Genomic DNA, 22,261 nt, shown 5'->3' on the forward strand with positions numbered 1-22,261 from the left:
TCACGCTCCCCCCCCGCCCTCCAGACCCCGGCCGAGGGCCGTTCGCACACGCATAGCACACACACGCTCACATCCATGCACGTCCACTGCTGCCTGGCCCAAGGGAGCTCGACAGAGACTTGAGACACCTGCCACTCACTTGGAGGCGACAGGGGCAGGGAGGGAGGGGCTGGTAGCTTTGCTTATGGATCGTTTTTTTGGGGGGAGGTTGTTTCGGTTGGTTGGTTTGTTTTTTTTAAATTTCTCCCACCGACTTTGTCCCCTTTTGTGGTGTTTGTATTGATCAGTGGCTTCGGTGTGACTATTTGCTTTAACTACTACTGCCCACTCCTGTATAATATGCCTCGTTTGTGTCTTAGTGTCTCCAGTCGTCCTTCCCCAAAGATCCCTCCTGCTCCATGCCCCCCGAAACACTGGAATTTGTTTGTATGTTGTCTTATTTGGGGGTTAGGGGAGTCCATGGGAGGGGAAAAAAAAGGAGGACCAAGGAGGGGAAAAGCACAAAGCATTGAAGACCTAGATGCCATATCGGATGGATTTTTTTTCCCTTTTGTTTGTTTTTTTGGGGTGTTTCCATTCCCCACAATGTGCCTGTGACGAGTGAGTCTCAGTGTTAAATGTGTAAGGAACAAATAAGAAACAAAGGAAACTAAGCAAAATCCAAGGCCCATGGGGCTGTTACTGGCACAGGGAAATGGAGCTGCCGTTTTCCTCCTACCATTTATTATCCTTTGACAGTATTTAAAAACAAACCAATAAAAAGAAAAGGAAAAGAGAAAAGTGTGGGGGGGAAATCCTAGCCGTGGTGATGCCGCTGGTCACTGCTGGGTGTCCATATTGTTTAAAGACATGAGGGGTTTTTTGTGTCAGCCAAGGAGGAGTTAATTTCACCCTGTTTCCGACACGTGCTGTGTCCTCTGCATGTGCAACAGTGACGGGGAGAGTTCCCTGCCTGCAAATATGCTACCGGTTGGCATGATGCCACCCAGCTCAGTGGGCCATTTCTTTAGGGGAGCTCCAATGCCCTTTGCGTTGACTTCAACGGGCGTCAGGCCGGGCCCTTTGTATTTAAACTGCTAGGTCTTCGCAGTCATCAGTTTACATCCTTCCCCTTTGTGACAGTGTTGCCAGCCACATCTCCCATAGTAATGACCCTGGCCCTTACGGCCACTGATAGCCTGCATCGAATGGCCCCTTCGGAGGCTGATAGGCCAAGGACTGATTGAGCCGTGTGCTGATCTCCTCTTCCCCCCTTGAGATGTGATGGGGAGGTTGGAGGGAAGCTTGGATTGCTGCTACCCCTGCTGTTCTGTGGCTAACTGAGACTTCAGTTTCCGGGGCTGTCGGTCTGACACTGACCTTCCACCAAGGCAGGATTCACTAGGTGTTTGTTTTTTATGTTTCTTTACCAAATGGCTAAATGACTTAAAAAGAGATCACCGTTTTCAGAGGTGTATTGTAATGGGTTTAATTCTCCCCCGGTGCCATACTTGGGTTTCATACCATAAACATAGCCATACAGCTGGGCAGCAGAATGGAGACTCAGACCCTTTATAATAATCCAAACCAAAATCCCACATCCAGCTTCAGCCAGACTCTGTTCCAAAGCCCGACCCACGGTTTCTGGCTTGAGTCAGGTACAGTCAGACTTGACCCAGACCATTCCCTCGGCTGATTGAGTTCATTCCTGCTGCGGGGATGGTAAATCAGATAACTCAGTTGTAATTAGAGTGACCAGATGAGAGGAAAAAAATATCAGGACACATGGGAAGTGGGGTCTGCTGGTGGAGCAAAAAAAAAAAAAAGCCGAGTGCTGCCGGCGGAGCGACCAAAGATCGGTGGGGACGCAGGACAAACACCTAAGCATCGGGACGGTCCCGATTTTATTGGGATGTCTGGTCACCCTAGTTGTAATTGTTCTGGCTTTTCCTGGTGGTTTTTATGCTTCCTGGTGGAAATACTCCAAGAGTGGCTGTTCTTGGGGTGCTGCTGTCTCTATCGAAAGCAGGATGTCCTGGAGATCTCGAGAGAGACTCTCTCCAGAGATCCGGCTCAAGGCATTCAGAGAAGCCACTAAACTTTAGGTGGCCTATCCATCACTGTCAGGTGAATCCATACCCAAGGAGATCGAATTCCACCCTCATTTCAACATAAGGTTGGTTTTCTCTTTTCGTACTACTGAGCACATACCCCACGAAGGAGATGAAATCCCCAGCATCCATCTGATTCGGTACCGATTAAAGGGGTTTTGTAAACCCGCAGACCCAAAGGGAGTCAAGGCCTCAGCCAGTCCTGTCTAGTGATAGCAGCACAGATCGCATGAAGGTGCAGTACTGTGATATGGGACTCCCAGCATATGGTGGACACATGGAGTCCTGGGATAAAAACAGAGCAGAGGAAGTAACATTATATTCCTGCTGGATCTCAGTCAGTCGCTTACCCTCCTGCAACCTTGCTGTCACCTCAGGTGGTCTGGTGGTTCTGTACTCTACGGTGCATCAGACATTAGAGATGGGCCCTAGCCAAGTTCTCACTCCCAGATCTTTTAGAAAAAACATGGCCAGTGATGGAGACTCCACCGTCACCCTGGGTAAATGGTTCCCATGGCTAATTACTCTGACTATTAAATATCTATACCTTATGCCCAGTCTGAATTTGTCTAGCTTCAACTTCCAGCCATTGGGTCGTGTTAGACTTGTTGTCTCTGTGACTACACTAGGGCCAGTAGAAAAGAGGAGAGGAGGAAACATGCATTGCCACCCCAAACCAGGGCCCTGCCTGCTTGGCTAGCAGCACGCCTCCCCTCTGAACCAAGCGGGGCCCACCTCCCTTTGCCATCAGCATGTCCTTTTTGGGATCTACACTTCAAAGCTGCTCATTCCACAGTATGAGGTGGTCCCATGCACCCCACTGACTTGCGCTGTGGGGACAGGTTATCACCGGGGGCAGGTCTGGGCCCTACGGCCATGGAAAAACCCAGGTCACCCAGCTCTGTCCCCCTCCTTCTCAAAAGAAGGATGCTTCTGGCTCTCGTTACTGAAAGGGTGACCGTTTATGGGGTCAGTTAATTGGACAAGATTCCCTCTTGGGGCCTTAATTAGCAAGCCTAAACGATTCGCCGTTAATCTATAGCGAGGAATAAGTTGTCTCATGAAATATTATGGATTGACAATTTGTCTGAGAGCTGCTGGGATACGATAACAAGATCCATTCCCTCTCTGGGGTTAATCTCCATCCCTGGGAGTCCAGCCTTCTGCTTGTAGTGGCAGGGGGGGCACTCTCCCACCTAATTAGGTCGAAGGTGGCTGTCGCGGCAGGAAGGTTGTGCAGGGGGGATGCGTAGGGGGCTAAACTGAGGACGCTGTTTGTTTTGTGTCCCAGAGCTGCATGGGAACTAATGGTTTAGAACTGATACTCTGTCCCCACCCCAGCAACTTGAGCCCCACAGCCCAGTGAGGTGGACCTGCCAATGAGACACACTAGAGCTTAGGGGTCTGTTACAGGAGTGACCAGGTGAGGTTCTGTGACCTGCTATGTGCAGGAAGTCAGACTAGATGATCGTGATGGTCCTTAAAGTCTATCAGTTTGTGAGCTTTTCAAAGTGCCAGTGGGATTCCATCGCCCAACTCCCATTCCTTTTAATGGGAGCTCAGCGTCCAAATCTCCTAGACAGCTTTGCTGATCCCAGCCAAGGCCTCTCTCCTTCCTGAGACATGGCTATGAATCTGAGGAGACTCTTCAGAGCAGCGATCTCTCCATGGCTGCCAAAGGGCCCTCTCCTGCTGGTCCTCTGTGGCCAGGCACGGGCTCTGCTCCTGGGGCAGGAGTAGGCCATGGTGCTAATGGGTCCGTCTCTGGCAGCGCCTCATCCCTTATTTAGTGAGGGCTATCGGAGCTGCTTCCCAGACCCCCAGGAGGGATTTTCCCAGAAGAGAACCCAGGCTTCTTACCCCTGGAGAAGGCCAGGAAGATACATTGGGGTGGCCTCCACTGCTGAGTATTACTGAGGGAGGAGGTCTATTTCCAGTGAAAGTTCCAGGGCTAGCTGCCCTTATGGCCATGGGGAATGAGTTCCTAGGGGACAGTTTGCAGAGCTAGGGCTTAACGCTCCAGTACAGTCCGCTTTCGAACCTTCCTCTCTGTTAACCAGGCAAAAGAGCACAGATTTCCGTGGAGGCAGGAGACAAGTAGTTCTGCTCTGCCCCTTCCCTACAGCTTCCTCTCATGTGTGTTCCTCCTTCCCCTTCCATCCACAGCCCCTCTGACTTACCCCCAGGAGAGACTGTTATGCACTAGTGCAGAGGGACTCAGAAACTGTATTTTTGCAGCTCAGGGGGAGCCCATTGGCCAAAGATGGGCAGGAGGCCTTGCTCAGGAGTTTACCTGTGGCACTGATTTTGCATGGTTTCCACTTCTCCATGGCATTGGTAACTCCATGTGTCAGAGCCACCCTGCCCCTAAGAGCAGGCCACAGAAAAGAAAGCCAGCCTAGGGAGCATGGGGAAGACGCACACTGGAAGGGACCTTTGGGGTAAGTGCATAGAACCCCAATCCTTGCACGTGATATTGCACACGTCTCTGCCCACAGGGAAATCCCAGAGCTTGCTAAAGATATCTGAGCAGCCCTAGCCAGCCCTGTGTAAGCAGTGGTCCCTGGAAAGTCCAACGGGAGAAGGGATTGTTAGTGCCAGGCAAAGATATGGGCAAAGAGGTTGCAGACAAGCAGCCTGCCGCTGACATGGTAGCCCAGGAATTATTCTCCAGGCAGTTGCCATAGGGAAAGAGACAAGTGGGGAGAGACAAAGCATCTGAGACTCAGTATCACAATGAGAAGGTGAGGACAGCAGGACAGGTAAAGAAAGGCCTCATTATATGGCTCCCGGGTCAGGAGATGGCCTGTTGCGGAAATGAAGGTGAATTTGGTCTGAGCTATGTGCCAGCGTCCCTTTCCCTCCCACAGTGAGCTGCGCGCGGGCAGACATGTCTCCTTCTGCAAACTAAATTGAGTCTGTATTATTCGTATGAAAACGCCCCAGCTGTTTTCCTGCTGGGGCTTATGTCTGGGATTATCCATCACAATTCACCCCAGTGATGTTATTTTCTCTGATTTAATTACAAGATTGTTTGGTGGTTTGTTCCTGTGTTTTTGTAAATCATTTTTATTCAAGCCAGAAAAAAACAAAACACAAAACTCCATCTGAAGTTTTCTTTGGGAAACAAACAAACAAACAAACAAACACAAACAAAAACCCAAATGTTAGAGCTGAATTGATTGCAGAGATAGCAGGGACAGAGGAGCCTTTCCTGGCTCAGCATCGAAAGAAACTCAATGACTGTTCAGCACAGTTCGCTGAGGGGGAGAGACAGTATAGCAAATAGCGACGGGAGCATGATTAAAAGAAGGGGCCACTTCCTCCTTCGTTCTCATACACCCATGCAATGCGCCTCCCAGTCTCAGCTTGCTGGAGGAGGAGGGCTGAGAGAAAGGGGGTGCAGTCTCCACTGAGTTTTGTAGGTAGACAGGTCTGTAGCATGCCAGAAGGGCTTTCCAAACAAAGCGCTGCTGCTCGGAGTTTGTGTGAAGAAGTGGGGGCTGGGATCTACTCCAGTCCCAGTTTCTTTTTCCCAACCGGAAGCAGTACAGGGCATGTTGTGGAAGTGCTGGCTGGAGAGATGCTTTGAGCTACTCCAGGCCAAGCAGTGGGAAATGCTGTGGAAACACTGGCCAGTAGAGAAATGGAGAGTTTCTGCAGTCCCAGCCCAATCCAACAGCTGTTGGAAGAGTAGAGCAGCAGGAGGGGCGGTGGGGAATGCTCCAGGAACATTGAATGTGCGGCGCTTGTGGCTACCCCAGTCCTTGCCTCTCCCAGCAGGAGGCGCTGTGGGGAACGCTGCCAGCACTGTGTGCACTGAAGCGTCTCCGTGTCCTAGGTGGCTTATGATAGCACTTTACCCCTCCCCTGGTTTGTGACTTTCTTTTTCTGTTTTGACATGATCTGTAGCGAATTAGAGTGACTCGCTTTGCATACGAATGCGCTTCCCTGCAGAGCACCCCCTTCCACCGAGAGAGGCAGGGAATGGGGGAGGGGAGAGGATGAGGCTGGGTCAACTTGCTCCCATCCAAATCCTGCCTCCAACCGTCATTCCTAGAACTGGCCCCCCTCTCTACAAAGGGCCAAACTTGCAGCCGTTACTCACCGGAATGAGCCCCGTTGAAAGCAATGGCACAGTCTGAGATTCACCACCGTGCCGAAGAGTCAGCACCAGTCTAGGTGCCATGTTATCCCTTAAAACAGGGTTTAAGTAAGATATAAGAGGGGACAGCCCAGATCCTCAATGATATGTAGGCACCAAACTGCCATTGTGCTGAGGATCTGGGCTGAAATGTCTTGGGCTGGTCCTCTGCATGGGATGAATTCCATCCATGAGCAAAGGTTGCAAGATGAAGCCCTACAGAAGGGACTTGTTCCATACATTCGCACAGCGCGGCATTCCATATGTGATCTACTTAAGGGTGAATGTAAATGTAATGAATATAAGGGGCCAGATCCTCAGCTGGTGTAAATGGGCATCCATGGAGAGCTGCTGCAGCTGATCTGACTCGCTTTTTCTTTTCTTTCCAAACATGGTCCCTTAACTCCAGTGACTTTTTTTTTTCTTGCTGTAATTATCATTGTGGAATAAAAAACCAACCCTAAAAAAAAAAACATTGCATTTTTTTGTAATCTATGTTGTAAGTGCTTTTGTAAAAAAAAAAAATAATAATGTAACGGACTGAATTTGCTTTTATGATTTTTTGTTTTGTTTTCCATCCTTTGTAATAATTTTTGGTTGGGGGGAGGATGTTTTCATGGTTCTGATTGGGGGGTGTTGCTTCACCCTCCCTTTTACTTGTATAAAAAAAATAGTGGCTCAGCTGTGGAAAGAAATGTACTTTTTGATAAATAAAGAATTTTAAAAGAAGCAGTGCTTTTCCTTTTCGACTGCGAAGTTGTGGCATTGCAATGTGCGGCTGGATGCAACAAAATCCGAAGAAGTTGCACCTTTCCAGTTGTCTTGATCTCTTCTGTGATATACGGTGCTTTGAAAGGGGATGGCTTGCAATCCAAAGGGAAAGAAGCCAACCCAGAACCCGTGACTGTCACGGGATGAGCTTGGAGAGATCAATGCCCTGCAGACATTAAAGGGTGCCTTGCTAGACAAGACCCTGGAGGCTACATCACTATGGGCCTATTGATTGATCTCTCCATAGGGAAAAACTTCATCTTTGCCCCCCATTGTCTGTTTGTCCACCTACAAACAGGTTGCCAGGAAGTCATTGTTCCTCGGCTCACGCAGAGCCTCCTGTCTTTGGAGAGAGAGAGAGAGATTTAGCTAGAGAGTGACATACAATAGATAATGATCAAATAGAGCAGCTTTGTTCTTACATCCACTGATGTCAATGGGAGTGTTGCCATTGATACCCATAGAGTGGACCCCTATTAAGAGCTCAGTAAGCATGTGGGGAAACCAATTGGAGTCTTGCAACTGACTCTAGTGCATGTATTGCCTGGCTCATAGTGATCTCCCTAGATCGCACTGAACGGCTTTGCTCAAAAGCCCTGACCATAGTGGGACAAGGAACACACTGTTCTGGCTACTGGTTCTCAGCAGCCAAGTCCCAGCACAGTTTCCTCCATTGGTAGAAGGCAGCACTTGCTTTCTTTTCTGACTGCCTATTGCTGTTTAATGAGAGATGAACTTGAACCAAAACCCAGGGTCCCAGCACCCCAGGGTGAATGGGAGTGGGATCCTGATCCAAATCTGAACTCAGCCGGATCCAGATCTCAACTCAGCTGATTTGCGCTGCAGTACAGAATTGTTCTACAGACAAGCTGGGTTGGGCTGTGTGTGTGTGAGTGGGTGGAGTGGAGAGTTAGTCTGCATTGCACAGCTCAGCTCACACGGTTCGTTCCCCATCTTCAATGAAGCATGCTGGCAGCTGGCACCCGTCTGGTCTCAGTGCAACAGGGCCTATGGGGAGGTTACATCAGAACCAGGAATGCAGTTTGCAAAGCACTGGCCTGACTCGGGGGTTGTCTCATTTCTTCCCTAGATGACGACCTAGAGCTGGGGCTCCCCTTAAAGCAATGGGCAGTGCTGGATTTAATCCTTCATACCCCAAGATGTCTGTCTCTCTTTAGCCTCAGATCTAGTCTGACCCAGGAGTTCTCTACCTGGAGGTCACAGACACGAGTCAGAGGGTTATGACCACCCTGCCATTCTCGTATTGGGTATGAGAAGGGGGATGAGCAGGGGCGGGAGGTTTATATGGAAGAGGGGTTGCAGTACGGGAAAGGCAGAGAAGTCCTGGGTGATGGTGTATAGATGTGGGGCTCGGACCTAGAACAAGCATGGGCCATTCCCATTGACTTCATCTAGATGGTCAACATAATCCAGGGATTAACTTTGTCCTGCTGGATCAGTCTCTTACACAGACTGGGAACTCGCTTTGGCCCGTCACTGGTCACTAGCATGCTCCATAGCTTGCTGGGCCCGGGCCATCCCACATTCCCAGGAGCCCCCTGAACCCAGGGGCTGGGACTCAGTATGAAGGTACGTGTATGATTGGTAGCTGCAGCTTTATGGCCTGTGCACAGCTCAGGGACTGAGCCTTTCCACCCTGCACCAGGCTCAGAGTAAAACCCAGGGGGGATCTTTCGGGAGTGGGTGGTTGGAAAGATGCTCTCCTTTAGGTGTTCTAAGGACCTGCAGGAATTTGGAGAGGGATGTTAATCTGGGAGGCTTTAGGGGAGGGATGAGCCAAAGGAATCCCAAGCAGTATTTGTGCAGTAAATTCAGTCCTGCCCCACCAGACATTAATATCCAGAAGGCAGCCCCCATAGCCCCTAGTGGGGTGAGCCACTGGCTCAGCTGGGGTATGAATGCCACAGACCTAAGAGTGGGGAATCTTTGTGGCTTGAGACTAATCAGGGCTTTGGTGGCAGTTAAATTCTGATCAATGGCTTGCTTGTAAGGCTGAGGGCAACCTCTCCAGATCGGGGCTGGGAAGGGCCAGCATGCACTGTGCTGCCAGTGTTCATCAAAGGCACCCTACTGGGGCTGGCACAGGAGAAGGGGGCACTCCAGCACCAGAGGCCAGCTCAAGAGAGGGTTAAAGAATAACTATCTCCCCGCTGCAAATGTGGGTGCACGCGGGCCCTCACCTCGCTGCTGATGCACCAATAGGTTCCCATCTCAGCGGCAGGAGCAACGACGTGTGCTTCTGAATGTCAGCCGGGGTCCTGTTGGTTCAGATCACCTCCAGGCAAGTTGGGGAGCAGCTAGGGAAATCTGTCTGTCCATACTGATTTGGCTGGAGGTGGTCTTGCAAAAGTGCATGGGAAGGAAAAGGTCAGCAAGTGGCCGAAGGGCTGCAGGGAGGCCATGGGGCAGTGACTGCCCCCAAGTCGGGTGCCAGTATCTTTATTCCATTGTTTGGCGGTTCTTCTGCTCTCACCTTCCCTCACCTGGGAACAGCAGATGTCTGCAAAGCAGCATCACTTCAGTTGCAATCATTCAAGTCAGCAGCACCAACAGAGACTAATACACTGACGTATGGGGTATCGGCATATATAATAGGATTCCTAACAGCTGGTTCAGCAGAGCCAGCCAAGTTCAGCGGGAGATAAGGGAGCACAGATTGGGCTACGAGCTGGAAAGAAGGCAGGGATAGAAGGTGGGGGCCTGCTGCTCTTGTGCATGGTAGCGACCACTCCAGGGAAGTGCTGTCCTCATTTCCCAGGCCATGGCTTCCAATTGAGCGATGATGGATAAAGCCCATAGCATGGGGCTGCTTCTCCGCTTGGACTGCAGGGAGCTGTGCTCAATAGAAGCCGGAGCTCCTGTCTTGTGCCTTGAAGTGTTTTCTTTCTCTGGAATAAAATAAAAACACAGTTGTGAGTGAAATCGTGTGTGTGTGTGTGTGTGTGTGTGTACACGCACACAGCTTGGGGAAAGATGGTGGGCAGGCAGGGCAGCTTGAATGTATTCCTAAAGCTACATCTTTGCAAGCTATAGGCTGTCACAGCTGGCGGCAAGGGATACTTTCACAGCCCGGCTGATGGGCAAGAGTGCTGGTGAGGAACAAGCTGATGTGAAGGAGCCTAGATTTGGCTGCAGAAGATTCTGATCTTGGTGTAAATCTGGAGCCAGTAGTGTGACTCCAGATTTACATCAGTGAAGCTGGGAGATGAATGGGAATGAACGATCGAATTCTCCCTCCCCTGGGCTGGTTCCTCTAGGCCAAGCTGCTGGGAGCCAAACATTCACGCGGGCTGAGTTCTCCCTGCCATCTGGGACAGGGTGATCGCTGCAGGGTATGGTCAGGGTGGCACTGATGGCCCCACAGGTGGGGAGCCCAGGGCTGGATGGCCATGCAGCGTGAATTCCCCCATCTGGAGAGCGCGATCCCGCCAGGTCGAGGGAGTGAATCCATCAGTGCAGCAGATGGCCAGGGAGGAAGCTAAGCCTGCCTCTGGTTCCTGTACTGTGTGCCCAGGGCTACAGTCCCTGCCATTAGAGAAGTTTTCCTGGCATCAGTCCATCAAAAGCACTCCGTGCCACATGCAAAGGCCTTGCAGAGCTCACTGCACCCGCAGAATGCTCCTTGCCACCCCTGCTGCCTGCTCAGCTCAGCTTCCTTATTCACTGCCAGGCACAGCCTGTCCTACCAGTGCTGCCAAGCCCAGCACTAGCAAGGTTCTGGTTCCTTTCATCAGTGCTTCCTTCAGAGGTTTCTGTCTCAGGGCGAAGGCAGGCGGCCTGGAACTGCTCCACGGAGCACAGCGAGTGCTGAAGCAGCTGTGGGAGGTTGGCCTCAGCGCGGGAGCAGCTGTGGCTGGGAGCTTTAATTTTAGGCCTGGAGCAATAGGCTTGAAGGTGTAGATGGTATCCCCTGCACGACCAGGCAGCCCTATGGGTGGGTCCTGTCTGTAATATGAGCCTCCAGTCAGGGTAAATCAGGCGTCACCCCACTGAAGTCAGTAGTGTTACACCCCTGTCAGCATGGGGTCAGGGAGGGGAGAATCTGGCCCTGTCAAAGTCGTCTCTGTTTAGCGCTGCCTGGCCAGCTTCAGCGCATGACTCTATTGAAGAGAATGAGCCAGACTCACAGCCGGTGTAAGCACGTCCATCCCTGTTGGCTTTAATGGCATTGCCTGCCTTTTCCCCGGGTTGAATTTGGGCGGCCGGGCGAGTGAGTGTGGAATTCTGTTCAGTGCAAGCAGGGAACCTGCCTGCCCTGCGGTTTGGAGCATCGGGGCTCTGGGGAGGGAGTTCTCCTCCATGATGTTCCTAACCCTCACCTCTTGGACAACACTCGATATCAAGGAGATCCCCAAGGATCCATTGGTGCTGCAGGCTCAGCAAAGCCAGTGTTGGAGGAGTTACTGGAACTTTAGCCATGTCTATAGGAGAGTGCACTTAGGCAGAGTAAAGGCTGGAGGTCGATTCCACTGGCACAGAGTCCATCTAGATCAGTGTAAACCCAGGGCTAAACTGATACTTAGACCCTATGGTGAGGGATGCCCCAAAAAGACCACAATCAGCTCAGATTTAGACAGGATCAATGCAGAGGTACTCCACAGTCATCTCAGCTTGACCCTTGCTATGGTTAAAGATCCCATGGAGAACCAGGGCTGCCCAGATGGGGGGGAAGTGGGGCAATTTGCCCCAGGCCCCGGACCTCACAGGGGCCCTGTGAGCCCTGGCCCAGCTGCAGTCCAGGTCTTCGACCAGCATTTCAGCGGTGGGGAGCCCTTCAGTGCTGCTGAAGACACAGAATGACTGAAGGGCCCCACCACCACCGAAATGCTGCCGAAGACCCAGACCACCGCTGGGTGAGTGCAAGCGCCACGGCTCCCCTGCTTTGCCCCAGGCCCCCTGAATCCTCTGGGCGGCCCTGTGGAGAAGCTGGAAAGAGTCCAATGTTTAGCTACAAATTCCTGTGTGGGTGATTGAGTTTTGCCTCCCTACATTCCCAGGGGAGTTTCAACCCAATGCAGGATTCCTCTTGTTTTCCCATCCTGTTGTGTGCTGTTGAATAGCTGCTGTGTTCCTTCCCTGCAGTCCCGTCAGAGGGGAGAAAAGTGATTCTTTGGACATCCTGTCTGCATGTGCATTTGTGAAAGTCTTTGGGATTCTTTACATTGAAAATACCACTATGTAGGTTTAAAGTTTTCAGGAACAGCTAGTCCAGCATCAAGTCCAGAGCTAGTCCAGAGACAGTCCAGAACAAGGCTGATCCAGAGCTCATCCATAATCAGTCCAGACTAAGATGAACCCAATGGTAATCTAATCAATCTGGGAGAGTGTCACCCTAGAGGTAGGCCAGCGTCAGGAGAAGAGACAATCCAGAATTAGTCCAGAGTCAAATCAGAACAGGGAAAATGCAGTCAGACCAGGTCAGTCAGTCTTGTAGTGCTAATCCAGAGTCAAGGGAGACCAATATCAGTTTAAACAGAAATGGGTGAATTATTTGTAGTGAAAAATGTATTTGATGAATTTCCATTTTTTTCTGTTCTCAGATTATCTGCAAAGCTGAGTTTGATTTGTATGGGAAGTATTTTTAATAGGAAATTTGCTTTATGCAAATACCATCCAGCCTAGGGCCCCCTGCACTGAGATTGTGAAGTAATGTGGCTCTTTGTGGAGTCCTGCACAGGCTGGAATTCCCTTCGTTAGTGACGGTTATGATGAGACAAGAGAAAGTGTGTGCATTTGGGGGATGGGGAGCTGGCACACTGTCCCAGCATGCAGCAGATCTCATTGCAATGAAGCATTTAATGACCTAATATGAAAAAAACCAAACCAAAATTACAGACAGCACACGGCCCCAGATGTTCACAAGCCAGGCATCCAAAGGCCTCTGGCAAAACTGCACACACGTGTTACACTCACAAACCAAGCATTTGTACGAGTATCCATGTGCACAAATTGGATGATCAATACATATTAGATATGAAAAATCACATACACAGCACCATAAATATCCATCATGCATTGCTAGTGTAATACACCAGTTGCACAGCATGTCACATCACTTTCTAGTGACTGGTCTACTAAAGGGTAATAACCTACTACTGCTACCAGCTAGTGTGGTTGAACCTTTATCTCAAGACATTTCGCTGATGCTGCTGTGCAGAATGTGCTAGGTTTGAATTCCACTGACAAGCCATGCAAATGCAGAGTGAGACATGTTCTCTGTGCAGAGAGTTTGCAATTGCAGGGCCTGATCCAAACCCCACTGAAATCGGTGGGTGACCCTTCCCTGATTTCATGGGCTTTGGATCAGGCTTTTATCGCATCTACTCAGTGCAGAATTTGGGAGTGAAAAATGACATGGGTACAAAATAGGCATCTTCCACACACCCCATGAAAACATGGCTCTGAACTGTGCCCAACAGCCCAGGAGGCTGTTCAGTGGCAATTAAACCTCCTGAGGAAATGTCAAGCCGTGGCATCTAAAGTTGCCTCCTCTGTGCAATTGACAAGGACCAGGAGGACTCTTTGGGGTGCTGCCTGGGAGTCAAGCCCCTTCCTAGCTCAGTTGCTGCGCATTTGGCTGGCAGCATGGGGCTGCACACACAGTAGTGTTAAAACTCTCGCTCCTTTCGTCTCCGCCTCTGAACCATGACTGGCCTCTCTGAGCAATGTGCTTGACTTTCCCATCTTTTATGTTTCCATTTCGCCTTATCTCTCTGTTCCTCTCCATCTCCTCTGACTCCTGCCTGCCTGTTTATCTGGCAGTTTTGAAAAGAAAATTGCCAACTTCACACCTGTCAGGTTTAACTGATCGCCTGTCACGGGGAGGGAGGGGTGTCTCTCCACCCAGCTCCGGCCCCACAGACTTTACTCTCCTGAGAAATTGCTCCATCCCGTAGGACTGAGAACACTTCACTTCCCACTGCCAGGCTTTGTCCCCCTCTCCAGCTGCTGGCTTCTACAATGTACCTTCAGCCACCTCTCTGTAATAACGATCATCATAGCCCGCTGCTCTGACATGCCACCTTTCACCCCAGGAGCTTAACTTGCCACACCTGCATTCAGCAGCTAAGCCTAGGAATGCTCCCTGCCATTTGCAGAGTGCCTGTCCGCTCACTTTGCAGAGGGGAAATTTGGGATGCGGAGGCACATTGGCCCAGATCAATGGGAGTTAGGTGCCTAAATCGCTTTGAGACTCATGGCCATTCCACCCCTGGCATGCTCTTGGTACCCCACCCACCTTTCTCTCCTCCTGATAGTGTCACTTGGGAGAGCTCTGAATCCCTTTCTCTGGTCTCCTTGCCTAAGGATGTTTCTTTCTTCCCCTCTGTTTGTCAATCTACCTGGGTTCAGAAAAGTGAGGGGTGCCTAGAGGCCCGGTCTGCCATGTAACTCTACTGATGTCCCTCAATCCTGCCACTAGCACCCCCTCTGTTCCAGTCCTGAGCCCCAGCCAATGCCTCTGCGCCCTGGCCAGTAGCACCCCCTTCTTCCTCAGACCTCTTCTGAACTGTGTGAGAGGTTTGCATTCTGTGGACAAATCCCCAGACAGTTCTAGGCTGAGCCCAACATTTCCATGCCCCCAGTGCCTTCAGCCTGGATCTCCAGAGGGAAAGGCGAGTGCCCCAGTTCCAGGGGCCATCCAGCAGCCAGGGCCGCCGTGCAGGGTTCAGGAGATTGGCATGGGATATGTGCCAGGCTGCTGCCTCAGTGTGAAGAGAATCTATCTCTGGCTTGAGAGCTAGAGCCCCTCCCTACTTGCCCTTCCAGAGGTAAAAATTAGCTTTTGGTTCCAGTCACAAATCTCTTTCCCTGAAGTATCTGGTTCCCATCAGGGCTCAGGGGATGGAATGCAGCACAAATTGCTTCTCAGCTGGCCACTGGTGCTTCCTGGGACTACCTGCCCCCCCTCCCCTTTCCAAATGATTTTTCCTTCCCTTGAAATGCAGAGAGGTGATTGGACTTGGCCATTTAGAGACTGTCAGGGGCAGATTCCCCAAACCCCCATGGGGGTGACAGCCAGCCAGCCAGAGGGACCTTCCTCTGAAAGGCATGAATGGGGGGAGGGGCTCACTGCCCACCTGCTCCCTGTCTCTGTATGCAACCCTTGTTATGGCTACAGATGGTCCTGAGCTGCAAAGTTCCCATCAGCCCCCCTGAAAGTGTGAGCGTATTTTGCCCCCTCCTTATATAAACTCACAGCTGATGTTCAAAGGTGCTGAGAACCCGCGGGTCCCAGTGGCTTCTGCTGGAGTCATGGGTGCTCAGCAGAGAAGCCAGTCCACACAGCCTAGTTACACAATATTTAGACTGAGACAGGTGGGATCTGAGGTGTAAATTCTGCCACTGACACACCCAGTGAAGGGCACTGCGGTTTCACCAGCCGGAGGGGAGAAATGGGAAGGAGGTGGGTCCCATCCAGATGCTGCCAGCTGTGCAAGTGGCACCAGAGAGGTAGGTCAGTCAGATTGATCCCAACAGCTGGAGCAGAGCAGAGTCTGAATCACTCAAATCAGCATTACAAACCAGGCCAAAATAACATCACAGGGGCTTTTGTAATGGGGCGGAATGATAATTAAATAGAAATTAGTTTGTTAAATGGTCACTTCCTGGGGTTTCCTTGCTGTCCGATTAACTTAATTTTTAATTTGCATAAGCAATAAATGTTTAATTATGTTATTAATATATTTGAGTTGAGATGCTTATAGGGTTTTATAATTGGCATTTAACTAGATAGTTCCAGCGTATTAACTGAGGTTTTATAGCTCCTCGCGACAGCTTCCCAATTATATCTGACCTAAAAACTGCGCCAAGGACCTGCCTTTAGAGTGTTATCTGAGCAACAGAATAGATGGAGCTGGGAGAGCAAGTGGAACCCAGCTCCCGGGGAGGAAGCACTCCCCACGCTCACAAAGCTGCAAGGAGCATGCGCCGAGCAGTGCTATGCTTTCTGGGCTCTCCATGGAGTCTTCTGGGGGCTCTCCCATCTCCGGGATGCTGCATGCTTGGCAGCTTTCCCAGAGACAGAGAATGCCAAGGCTCCTTCCCTTAGCATCCACATGTAGTGGGGAAGGGAATGATATTGACTGGGGGGGGAGAGTAGTCCAATGGGTAGAGCAGGGCTTTGAGGGAACTACCCCTGTTTTCTGGCCTTGGCTCTGGGATGGGGAATGTTGGTTAGTGGTTAGAAAACAGGGGCTGAAATTCAGAACTGCTGGGTTTTGTTCCCTGCTCTGGGAGCAGCACATTGTCTAGTAATTACCCCAGAGGACTAGAGTCATAGAGTTTAAAGCCAGAAGGGGCAATTAGATAATCTGGTCTGATCTGTAAGCACAAGCCATTACATTTACCCCTGTACTGAGCCCAGTGACACATTTGACTAAAGCAGAACTTGTGTCTGGCTGAAGTACCTCTCCCAGTCTGGATCAGAAGACATCATGAGAGGGAGAAACTTGGTAGCTTCTTCCTCTGGTTCATCGCCCCCACTGTTAAAAATGTGTCCCTAGTTTCTAACTTGAATTCATCTAGCTTTAGCTTCCAGCCACTGGTTCTTCTTCTGCCATTCTCTGCAAGATAAAAGAGCCTTGTAGGACCCTGTATTTTCTTCCCATTATGGCACTTATACCTTCAAGTCACCTCTCACTTGAGACAGTCCAACCTTTCCAGTGTTGAGGGCCAGGAGCTAGTTACGGAGCACCTCCGTGGACCACATGCAGAAATACATGCTCTACAAAATGGCATCCTCCGTACGGTGTGATGCCTGCATTCTGTTCCCCATTCTAGCAGGGGATCGTTGTCTAGTAGTAATTGCCAGCTGCCTAGGAGTCAGAACTCCTGGGTTCTATTCCTGGTTCTACTATTGACCTTCCACAAATCATTCTTCCTCTCCGTGCCTCAGTTTTCCCTTTGGTGAAATAGTGATAGTGGGCCAAGTCTACCTCTGGCATATGAAGTTACATCATGGTTCATTTGATTCACTAGTGACAATAGCAATGACAGTTTCCCAAGAGCATTGCAAAGATCCTCAGAGGGAAGGTGGTAGGGAAATGCATGGTATGGTTCTTCTTTCTTTGCAAGGGGTCATAGCAGGGGCAGCCTAGGAAAACATTACAGCTGCTATTGCTATGCATGAGCTTGGATGCTTCCACAGGTTAAGGGAAGTGGCTCTTAACCTCAGAGCCATTGATCAGGAGCTGTGCACATGACAAGCAATAGGAAAGGCAGTGACGCCAGAATCCAGGTTTGTGAATATCAAACAGCTTTGTTCTTATTCCAAGGCGCTCCAAAGCATCCAGAGGGCTAGGATGCTGAAAATAAATTGACTAGAGATTCCCTGCAACGTTCAGTGCCTGATGCCAACCAACACTCCTAGGGGAGAGGAGAAATGTAACCCCTTTCCAGGGTGGCTGGTGATCCCAGTCCCACTCCCAGAGATTGCTGGGATGATGTGATAAGGCTGTTCTAAGGAGGAGAACAAAAGAACAGTGCAAGCAGGTAGGAACAAAATCAGACAGACTAAGGCCCAAAATGAGTTACATCTCAACAGGGCCATAAAAGGCAATAAGAAGAGGTTCTTTAAATTCATTAGGAGCAACTGAAAGACACAAGAGAGTGTGAGTTCTCTGCCCAGTGGGGAAGAATGTTGAAGTGTCTAATGCCTTTTTTGCTCCAGCCTTCCCTAAAAAGGTTACCAGTGACCAGATACATAACACAGTTGATACTAACAACAAAGGGGAAGAAATGCAAACTAACACAGGGAAAGAACAGGTTAAATAGTAGTTAGATAAGTTAGTTACATTCCTGTCAGCAGGGCCTGATGAAGTTCACCCTAAGTACTTAAAGGTGCAGCTGAAGCAATCTCAGATGCATTAGCAAGTATCTTTAAGAACTCATGGAGAACAGGTGAGGTCCCAGAAGACTAGAGAAGGGCAAACACAATAGTTGTCTCTAAAAAGGGAACAGAAAGGAGTCTGATCAGCCTAACTTTGTTGCCTGGAAAGGTACTGGATCAAATTATTAAACTATCAGTGTATAGGAACCTAGAGGATAACAGGTTTACAAGGCATAGCCAGCATGGATTTGTGAAGAACAAATCATGCCAAAGCAACTTTAATTTCCTTCTTTGACTTTAGGTTACTGGCCTTGTGAACGGGGGGAAGCTATGTGATACATCTTGATTTTTAGTAAGTTAGTCCTCAAAGAGTAGTTATCGTTGGTTTGCTGTCAGACTGGGACGGAGTTTCTAGTGTGGTCCCACAGACGTCACTCCTGTCTTTGGTACTATTCAATATTTTCATTAATGACATGGATAATGGAGTGGAGAGTATGCTTATAAAAGTTTGCAAGTGACACCAAGCTGGGAGAGATTGCAAGCACTTTGGATGACAGGTTTGGAATTCAAAACAACCCTGACAAATAAGAGAATTGGTCTCAATTCAGCAAGATGAAATTCAGTAAATACAAGTGTCAAGTGCTTCACTTAGGAAGGAAAAATCAAATGCACAACTCCAAAGTGGGGAATACCTGGCTGGGTGGTAGTACCGCTGAAAAGGACTTGGGGGTTAGAGTGGACCACAAACTGAACATGAGTTAACACTGTGATGCAGTTGCAAAAAGGCCAATATCATTCTGGGGTGTATTAATAGGACTGTTGTGTGTAAGACATGGATGGTAATTGTCTTGCTCTGCTCAGTTGTCCCGTGTCCTCAGCTGGAGTATTTTGTCCAGTTCTGGGTGCCACACATCAGGAAAAATTGGAGAGAGTCCAGAGCAGAGCAACAAACAGAAGAAAAGGTTTAGAAAACCTGGCCTGTGAGTAAAGATTTTAAAAAGTGAGCACGTTTCGTCTTGAGAAAAGAAGACTGAGTGGTGGAACCTGATAACAGCCTTCAAATACGTTAAGGGCTGTTAGCAAGAGTACAGTGATCAATTTTTCTGTGTCCACTGAAGGTAGGACAAGAAGTAATGGGCTTAATCTGCAGCAAGGACATTTAGGGTAGATATTAGGAAAATCTTTCTAATTCTAAAGGTAGTTAAGCTCTGGAACAGGCTTCCAAGGGAGGCTGTGGAATCCCCATCATGGGAGGCTTTTTAAGAACAGATTGGACAAACACCTGTCAGGGATGATCTAGGTTTACTTGGCCTTGGCTCAGGGCAGGGGGTGGAACTAGTTGACTTCTCAAGGTCCCTTCCAGTCCTGTGATTCTTTTGTCTGGGCTCTGGAGGGTCTCCTGGGTATCTGGGAAGCTGCTGGAGATGGAGCAGTGGTGGGGAAGCATGCAGGAGAGAGCAGCTGCAGCAATGGCTGGTAAGCGAAGTGTCTCCCAGTCTATTTGGAAGCCTCTGTTTTTCAATGCTGCTGTTGTCACCTGCCAGTTATGGAGCAAGACCCAATTGTGCCAGGTGCTGTACAAACCTAAAACGCTGCCTGAAGCCTGATTCTGCTCCCTTACATCATGGCTAACTCTCTGAAGGTCACTGACGCCAGCGAGAGGAGGATGGGGTCTCCAGACAAACACAAGCAAGGGTCTATCTCCTGAGCCAGACTCATCCCTCATGGAACTGTGCGGAAGCTGATGGGATTGAGCCCAGGCTGAGCGGAGAGTGAGATGTCCCCAGGAGTGCAGCTGGAAGGTTGTTAAGCAAATTAACTTTATTAAAACAAACGATAAGAGTTTGAGCAGGAGCAGTGGCACCCCTATCTCTCCAAATTCATTTGGAGGCTGCCTGTAATAGCATGACCCTAATGCACTCTCCTGGGGATCCATGGAGTATCAACGGCTAGAGACGGATTAGGGGGCTGGCTTCTGCTCTTGCTATGACATAAATCTGGAGTAAGAGCATTGAAATCCCTAGAGTCTCTCTGGATTTACACTGGCATAACCGAGATCAGAATCTGGCCCCTTAGTTCCGAGAGAGGCAATTTCAAGTGCCATCGCCTCCTCGAAAAAGTGCAGAAGAAAAAAATAAATTAGCAAAGGGATTTGATTGTTCATTTCTCTGCTAAGCTAGGAGGAGATGAAGCGGAACCAAAATTAAGAGGTAGGAGGAAGGGGGGAAACATTCGCCATCGCTGGGCCCCATCCTCCCCAGAGCTGACGCTCTGTGCTGCTGGCCTTGCTTGGGAAGCAGCAGACTCTGGCCAGTGGGCAATAGATGGGATTGCAGGAGCCAGTATAAATGCCCCAATGAGCTGAGCATTGGAAGTGGATGGATACGCTGGATCAGATAGAAGAGGGGCTGAGTCTGCTTCCCTCCTTCCCAGAGCTGGGCTGGGGGTGTCACTGGGGCTCACAGGATGAGCTGTCAGGTTTATACCAGGTCCTTCTTCATTTTTCTCCTTGTGTGTCTCATCCCTTGGAAATTCACTGTCTGGGATGGAGCGGCTTGTCTGGTCAAGTCCTAGTGTGCAGGCAGCTGATGGGGTGGATTGACCCCTGGGGTCAATGTCTTAGCAAACTTCCCATGGCTCCTTAATCTCAGCCTTGGACCTACTGAACAGCTCCCTGGCTGACCCTAACCTGACACATGGGTTTGCTCCAATGTAGCCTTGCAAGCCGCAGTGCAATACCACAGTCTATCTACGCTGGCCACACCTGAGCATGGTCCCCCTCGGGCACCACACAGATCTAGGATGACACCGCCCACACCCCAAAATACCTGTGCACTGCCCAGGCACATCCAAGGTGTGGTTAGGTCCCTGCCCACTCTCTTGGCTGAGGAAATAGGATCAAGGTAGAGCAGCAGGAGTCCCCTGGAGGCCTTGTCTGCTCCTTGCACATGGGCTGACCCCACAGGGCTGCATTTATTGGCCTGGCAAAGAAGTGCCCTGCCTGGGAGCTCTGGTTACCCCATGGAGGCTCGGAGTGCCAGCTACACACAACGGTGGCCAAGTGAAGCTGCAGCCTTTGTCCCTGGCAGCAATATCTACATCCCCCCATGCCAGCCTGAGCCCTGCTGTGGCAGCCACCTCAAGGACTGGGCTGGAGAGCAAATGAAAGGGTTTCTGGCCTGGCCTGTGTGCTGTCTGGCTGCACAGGTGCCATGTGGTTCTCCAGGGGGGCAGTTGGGTTGCCAGCAGGCTTTCTTGGGGCCTTGTGTGACAGGTAGTTGTGTGGCGAGATGGACCCAAGCAGAAGCCCCAGAGCCAAACCCCCACAAACATGGAGAGTTTTAAATCTGGATCTAGATCCAAGTGTTGTAATTCAGGCCTTTCTGTGCTATGTTGTGATTGACTGACTTGTAAGTGTGTGTACGAGCGCGTGCTCTAAGTCCCATGAGGGAATCCAGTCTAAGCTAAGGGGGCTGCTCTGGGGTAGGTCAGTATAGCTACACTGAGAGCAATGGAGTCCTGCCGGTTTCCACCAGCAAAGGATCTAGCTCTGTCTGTGTTGTGCTCATCACTGCAGAAACTTCCTTGCTAAATCCCCCTTGCACTTCAAAATGAATAAAGAGCTCTTTGTCCCCGTCCCCCTGGACTGTTGCCTGGTGTTGACATATGCTGTTAAACAGCTGCTGTGCTCCCCACCAGAAGTGTCTGCTTTTTCTGGCACAGGCAAAGCCACCTATATAGGAGAGGCTTTTATTTATTTTTTTTTGCAAAGTGCTTGGTGATCTCTTGATGCCAAATATATTTTCCAAAGATCAACTGCTGTTTCCGTCAGGCCTTGCTGGGTTAACTTTCTGCTCCCCTTGCGATTACCCAGCCTAAAACTCCATCCTTATTAGCGGCTGCTGGAGCGAACTCAAAGAGGAATTGCAATCGGAGGTCACCAGGGGTCAAACTGCATTCCAGAGGAGATGAGACTCTCACAGTCCAGCAGCTACTTAACCACTGATGGCTCCTATGCTGGGGAAGAAGGGGAGGAAGGTCTTTAGCGGTCAGAGATGATGTTTCCTCTGGTACCTGCTGCCACTGCCTGAGCTGGATGTCAAAGCAATTGCCCAGGTTAGAATGTGCATGAAATCTCAGCTAATGTCAAACACCTGGGCGTATCCGGTGGCAGATGGGTTTTCTCTTCAAAGCAGAAGCCTGGGGGAGGGGTCTGCCCCCCATTTGCCATACTCCCGGCTCTCCACTGCCCCCTCGAGTTGTTTTCACAGTGCTGGTTGGGGCTAGTGAACATAGAGCGAGGCAAACAGGCTGGGAGGACATGCAGCCGTGGAAGAGAAGTGCAATCGGTGCCCTGTCGGCTGGGTGCCAGGCTGTGCTCTCCTCTGGGACTTGATCAGCCCCTGG

General features: G+C 50.2%; 1 protein-coding gene across 2 annotated transcripts in view; it reads left to right on the forward strand.

Annotated features, from left to right (window-relative positions):
• NECTIN1 (nectin cell adhesion molecule 1) overlaps positions 1-22,261 on the forward strand; it is a 152,718-nt gene that overhangs the window by 91,998 nt on the left and 38,459 nt on the right. The window lies entirely within an intron of this gene.

This window comes from Chelonoidis abingdonii, chromosome 18 (assembly GCF_003597395.2).
Source record: "Chelonoidis abingdonii isolate Lonesome George chromosome 18, CheloAbing_2.0, whole genome shotgun sequence".
NCBI classification, from domain to species: Eukaryota; Metazoa; Chordata; order Testudines; family Testudinidae; genus Chelonoidis; species Chelonoidis abingdonii.